At 45.8% G+C, this 6,929-nt stretch overlaps 2 pseudogenes; one reads left to right on the top strand and one right to left on the bottom strand.

Annotated features, from left to right (window-relative positions):
- Nucleotides 1-5,092: 5,092 nt before the first annotated feature.
- On the bottom strand, nucleotides 5,093-5,210 carry LOC134898202 (5S ribosomal RNA; annotated as a pseudogene).
- A 1,300-nt stretch (nucleotides 5,211-6,510) lies between these two features.
- On the top strand, nucleotides 6,511-6,629 carry LOC134898417 (5S ribosomal RNA; annotated as a pseudogene).
- Nucleotides 6,630-6,929: the final 300 nt, after the last annotated feature.

Here is a 6,929-nt window from a genome sequence, read left to right as displayed (position 1 = left end):
GGCGTTGCCGTCTCCTGATACGGCCGCCCTCAAGGATCCAGCAGATAGGAGGCTGGAAACTACACTGAAGAGTATATACACACATACTGGTGTTATACTGCGACCGGCAATAGCCTCAGCCTGGATGTGCAGTGCTGGGGTAGTGTGGTTGGATTCTCTGACTGAAAATATTGATACCCTGGATAGGGACAGTATTTTATTGACTCTAGAGCAATTAAAGGATGCTTTCCTTTATATGCGAGATGCTCAGAGGGATGTTTGTACTCTAGCATCAAGAGTAAGCGCGATGTCCATATCTGCCAGAAGAAGTTTATGGACGCGACAGTGGTCAGGTGATGCGGATTCCAAGAGGCATATGGAAGTATTGCCATATAAAGGAGAGGAATTGTTTGGGGTCGGTCTTTCGGACCTGGTGGCCACGGCAACTGCCGGCAAATCCACTTTTTTACCTCAGACCCCCTCCCAACAGAAAAAGACACCGTCTTTTCAGCCGCAGTCCTTTCGCTCCTATAAAAAGCGACCAAAAGGACAGTCTTATCTGCCGCGAGGCAGAGGAAAGGGTAAGAAAGGGCAGCAAGCAGCCCCTGCCCAGGAACAGAAGCCCGCCCCGGCTTCTACAAAGCCATCAGCATGACGCTGGGGCTTTACAAGCGGACTCAGGAATGGTGGGGGGTCGACTCAAGATTTTCAGCAATCAATGGGTTCACTCACAAGTGGACCCGTGGGTCCTGCAGATAGTATCTCAGGGTTACATGCTGGAGTTCGAAAGGTCTCCCCCTCGCCGGTTCCTAAAGTCTGCTTTACCAACGTCTCCCTCAGAAAGGACGTCGGTTTTGGAAGCCATTCACAAGCTGTATTCTCAGCAGGTGATAGTCAAGGTACCCCTCCTACAACAGGGAAAGGGGTATTATTCCACACTATTTGTGGTACCGAAACCGGACGGTTCGGTAAGGCCTATTCTAAATCTGAAATCCTTGAACCTGTACATAAAGAAATTCAAGTTCAAGATGGAGTCACTCAGAGCAGTGATAGCGAATCTGGAAGAAGGAGACTTCATGGTGTCCTTGGACATAAAAGATGCTTATCTACATGTCCCGATTTACCCCTCACACCAAGGGTATCTCAGGTTCGTGATACAAGACTGTCATTATCAGTTTCAAACGCTGCCGTTTGGGTTGTCCACGGCCCCTCGGGTCTTTACCAAGGTAATGACCGAAATGATGGTTCTTCTACGAAGAAAAGGCGTATTAATTATCCCTTACTTGGACGATCTCCTGATAAGGGCAAAGTCCAGAGAACAGCTGGAAGTCGGTGTAGCGCTAACACAAGTAGTGCTTCAGCAACACGGGTGGATTCTAAATCTTCCAAAATCTCAATTGACCCCGACAACACATCTGCTGTTCCTGGGCATGATTCTGGACACGGTTCAGAAAAAGGTATTTCTCCCGGAAGAGAAAGCAAGGGAGTTATCCGAACTTGTCAAGAACCTCCTAAAACCAGGAACTGTGTCAGTACATCAATGCACAAGAGTCCTGGGAAAGATGGTGGCTTCGTACGAAGCGATTCCATTCGGCAGATTCCATGCACGAACATTTCAGTGGGATCTGCTGGACAAATGGTCCGGATCGCATCTGCACATGCATCAGCGGATAACACTGTCACCGAGAACAAGGTTGTCTCTCCTGTGGTGGTTGCAGACTGCCCATCTGTTAGTGGGCCGCAGATTCGGCATACAGGACTGGGTCCTGGTGACTACGGATGCCAGCCTACGAGGTTGGGGAGCAGTCACAAAGGGAAGAAACTTCCAGGGCGTGTGGTCAAACCTGGAGACGTCTCTTCACATAAATATACTGGAGCTAAGAGCGATCTACAATGCTCTAAGCCTGGCAAAATCGCTGCTTCAGGGTCAGCCGGTGTTGATCCAGTCCGACAACATCACGGCAGTCGCCCACGTAAACCGACAAGGCGTCACGAGAAGCAGGAGTGCAATGGCAGAAGCTGCAAGGATTCTGCGCTGGGCGGAGAATCATGTCGTAGCACTGTCAGCAGTGTTCATCCCGGGAGTGGACAACTGGGAAGCAGATTTCCTCAGCAGACACGACCTTCACCCGGGAGAGTGGGGACTTCATCCAGAAGTTTTCCACATGATTGTGAACCGTTGGGAAAAACCAAAGGTGGACATGATGGCGTCTCGCCTCAACAAAAAATTGGACAGGTATTGCGCCAGGTCAAGAGACCCTCAGGCAATAGCTGTGGACGCTCTGGTAACACCGTGGGTGTACCAGTCAGTGTATGTGTTCCCTCCTCTGCCTCTCATACCAAAGGTACTGAGAATTATACGGAAAAGAGGAGTAAGAACAATACTGGTAGCTCCGGACTGGCCAAGAAGAACTTGGTATCCGGAACTTCAAGAGATGCTCACGGAGGATCCGTGGCCTCTACCTCTAAGAAGGGATCTGCTTCAGCAGGGACCTTGTATGTTCCAAGACTTACCGCGGCTGCGTTTGACGGCATGGCGGTTGAACGCCGGATTCTAAAAGAGAAGGGCATTCCTGAGGAAGTTATTCCTACTTTAATTAAAGCCAGGAAAGAAGTGACCGCACAACATTATCACCGCATTTGGAGAAAATATGTTGCGTGGTGTGAGGCCAAGAAGGCTCCAACGGAAGAATTTCAATTGGGTCGATTCTTACATTTCCTGCAAGCAGGATTGTCTATGGGCCTCAAATTGGGGTCCATTAAAGTTCAAATTTCGGCCTTATCAATTTTCTTCCAGAAGGAATTGGCGTCAGTGCCTGAAGTACAAACTTTTGTCAAAGGTGTACTACATATACAACCCCCAATAGTGCCTCCAGTGGCACCGTGGGATTTGAACGTGGTTCTAAATTTTCTCAAATCTCATTGGTTTGAGCCTTTAAAATCGGTAGATTTGAAATACCTTACATGGAAGGTAACCATGCTGTTGGCCCTGGCTTCAGCCAGGAGAGTTTCGGAGTTGGCAGCTTTGTCATACAAAAGCCCATATCTGATATTCCATTCGGACAGGGCAGAATTGAGGACACGTCCTCAATTTCTCCCTAAGGTGGTTTCGGCATTTCACTTGAACCAGCCTATTGTGGTGCCTGCGGCTACTAGCGACTTGGAGGACTCCAAGTTACTGGACGTTGTCAGAGCATTAAAAATATATATTTCAAGGACAGCAGGAGTCAGAAAATCTGACTCGTTGTTTACATTGTATGCACCCAACAAGTTGGGTGCTCCTGCGTCTAAACAGACGATTGCACGTTGGATATGTAGTACAATCCAACTTGCACATTCTGTGGCAGGCCTGCCACAGCCTAAATCTGTAAAGGCCCATTCCACAAGGAAAGTGGGCTCATCCTGGGCGGCTGCCCGAGGAGTCTCGGCATTACAACTTTGCCGAGCAGCTACGTGGTCAGGGGAGAACACGTTTGTAAAATTTTACAAATTTGATACTCTGGCTAAAGAGGACCTGGAGTTCTCTCATTCGGTGCTGCAGAGTCATCCGCACTCTCCCGCCCGTTTGGGAGCTTTGGTATAATCCCCATGGTCCTGACGGAGTCCCAGCATCCACTAGGACGTTAGAGAAAATAAGAATTTACTTACCGATAACTCTATTTCTCATAGTCCGTAGTGGATGCTGGGCGCCCATCCCAAGTGCGGATTGTCTGCAATGCTTGTACATAGTTATTGTTACAAAAATCGGGTTATTACTGTTGTTGTGAGCCATCTGTTCAGAGGCTACTTCGTTTGTGTTATCATACTGTTAACTGGGTTCAGATCACAAGTTGTACGGTGTGATTGGTGTGGCTGGTATGCGTCTTACCCGGGATTCAAGATCCTTCCTTATTGTGTACGCTCGTCCGGGCACAGTACCTAACTGAGGCTTGGAGGAGGGTCATAGGGGGAGGAGCCAGTACGCACCATGTGACCTAAAAGCTTTTTTAGATGTGCCCTGTCTCCTGCGGAGCCCGCTATTCCCCATGGTCCTGACGGAGTCCCAGCATCCACTACGGACTATGAGAAATAGAATTATCGGTAAGTAAATTCTTATTATTCACATAAAAATTCAAACATAAAAGAGATACGTAAAAAATGGGACAAATTAAAACACAACTGAACTAAAAGCACCATATAAAAGAGTATAAAAGATCCTTATCTTAAAGAGAGGTAGGTACAGGTCACTCAACGCGTTTCGTCTGATGAGACATCTTCACAGGGTAGGGACAAAATGAACCTTGGCAACTATTTATAGCCCTAGCCCTCAGTGGGAGGGTAGTGACATCATTAGGAACCATGTGACATAATTTATTAACAATTATTTTTATACATATACATCAGGACACCTGGCAGTGGATTACAGCTAAGTGGGGAGTTATATACAGTAGATACAGTTCAAAACAAGTGTTTTTAGGACCCAATGTGTAGAAATAAGTCTTTAAAGTCATAAATTGCGGCATTTCCGCCACACTTCCGGTTGCGGCAGACGCGGAACGTCACTTCCGCCCCACATCCGGTTTCTTCTGCGCATGCGTCCACGGCAATCCAGCGCGATCACATGGGCTGTATGCTTGTGCAGAGTCCGGGTGCTCATGGGTCATAGAAAGAGGCTGTGGTAATCAGTGTCTCCATACGGCGGCGGCCATTTTCTGTAGGATTATGTCCATAGAATTCCAGTATGTGGCGGCCATTTTTCAGTAGTTCATTGTATAAAAATGATACTCCAGTGATCCCGGTCGTCATGGCAACGGTTCGATACATGGAAGTAATAAATAAGAATATCAGAATCACATTACTCTTATTATGAAATATCTAGTAGCTTTCTAGTAGTACAAAAACATAATTAAAGACATTGTTATTATTGAAGCAGATTAGAACAGTGAATTATTATAACATTAAACTACAAAGTGTGTATTATATTGTGTATTACAACGTGACTATGGTTATAGAGGTAGGGAAGTGTAAATTTAGTGCTTATGTAATGTAATAGGAAATAAAGATCGTGCTCAATATAACTATATATATGCTGATAAGTGAGGAGCACACTTCTTTCATAGGCACTTATTGCTATTTAATACAGTACCTGATCTTCCCAGGTGGTCCCCTTTCTGGTACTGATCAGGCTCATCGCTGCTTGGCTTCCAAGATCGGGCGTATTTGGGTATTTCCAGCGTGGTATGACTGTAATGCTTTTTCGCCTTCCAGATTCATGCTCCGAACGCAACTTTAAAAATATTTTACTATTGTGAAAAATTTACAAAGTGTACGGGGGGGTGATGGGGGTTGGGGGAAGGGGGGGGGGCGGAAAGGGGGGGGGGTGCGAGTGAGGGGAAGGGAGTGGGGGACCGGGGAGGGGGTGTACGGGATTGCCGAACGGCGACTATTAAGAAATGAAAGTACCGTGTTTTTAAAGGAATGAAAGTCCCGTGTTTTTAAAGGAAGGGGGCGATCTCGTAGTTGTCATTAAATCCTTTTGGCTGCAGTGTCTGTAGTTGAAATATCCAAAACATTTCACGGCGTGACAACTTATTAGCGAGATCCCCTCCTCTTTCTCCTAGTTTCACCAATTCTATGGCTTTAAACGTCAGGGCTTCCGGATTAGAGTTGTGTGTATGGATGAAATGTTTAGACGCGGCATGGCTCTCTACTTTATTCTTGATGTTTCTCACATGTTCTTGTATCCTTAGTTTCAGGGGTCTCTTGGTCTTCCCGACATACTGTTTACCGCAGTTGCATTCCAATAGGTATACCACTGATTGGGTCTTACAGTTCATATGTTCTTTGATCCTGTACTCCTTTTTCTTCTCCATGTCAGTGAATGTTTTTCTGTTAGGGTGTAGGTATCTACAGACATTGCACCGCCCACATTTATAGGATCCCACACATTTGGGCCATGTGTGGTCCTTTTCTTGGCGTGCCTTCAGCATACTTGGGGCTATCCGGTCCTTCAAGTTTCGTGATTTTCTGAATGCAATTTCAGAATGGGGAGGGAGGATTTCTTTCAAGATTGGATCCATCAATAAAATTCTCCAGTGGTTCCTGAAAGAGTCCCTGATGGATTGTTCGTGCCGATTATAGGTTGTGATAAATGCTGTAGAGTCTTTTGGTTTTTCTTTTGTTTTGTACTCGAGCATCTTTGTTCTATCAGATAGAAGATGTCACGCCGTGAAATGTTTTGGATATTTCAACTACAGACACTGCAGCCAAAAGGATTTAATGACAACTACGAGATCGCCCCCTTCCTTTAAAAACACGGGACTTTCATTCCTTTAAAAACACGGTACTTTCATTTCTTAATAGTCGCCGTTCGGCAATCCCGTACACCCCCTCCCCGGTCCCCCACTCCCTTCCCCTCACCCCCATCCCCCCCCCCCCTTCCCCCCACCAACCCCCATCCCCCCCCCCCCCCCCATGCACTTTGTAAATTTTTCACGATAGTAAAATAGTTTTAAAGATGCGTTCGGAGCATGAATCTGGAAGGCGAAAAAGCATTACAGTCATACCACGCTGGAAATGCCCAAATACGCCCGATCTTTGAAGCCAAGCAGCGATGAGCCTGATCAGTACCAGAAAGGGGGACCACCTGGGAAGATCAGGTACTGTATTAAATAGCATTAAGTGCCTATGAAAGAAGTGTGCTCCTCACTTATCAGCATATATATAGTTATATTGAGCACGATCTTTATTTCCTATTACATCACATAAGCACTAAATTTACACTTCCCTAACTCTGTAACCATAGTCACGTTGTAATACACAATATAAAACACACTTTGTAGTTTAATGTTATAATAATTCACTGTTCTAATCTGCTTCAATAATAACAATGTCTTTAATTATGTTTTTGTACTACTAGAAAGCTACTAGATATTTCATAATAAGAGTAATGTGATTCTGATATTCTTATT

Source organism: Pseudophryne corroboree, chromosome 3, assembly GCF_028390025.1.
Source record: "Pseudophryne corroboree isolate aPseCor3 chromosome 3, aPseCor3.hap2, whole genome shotgun sequence".
Taxonomy (NCBI): domain Eukaryota; kingdom Metazoa; phylum Chordata; class Amphibia; order Anura; family Myobatrachidae; genus Pseudophryne; species Pseudophryne corroboree.
The sequence above is the reverse complement of the archived record's forward strand: the minus strand, read 5'-3'. Positions and strand labels throughout refer to the sequence as shown.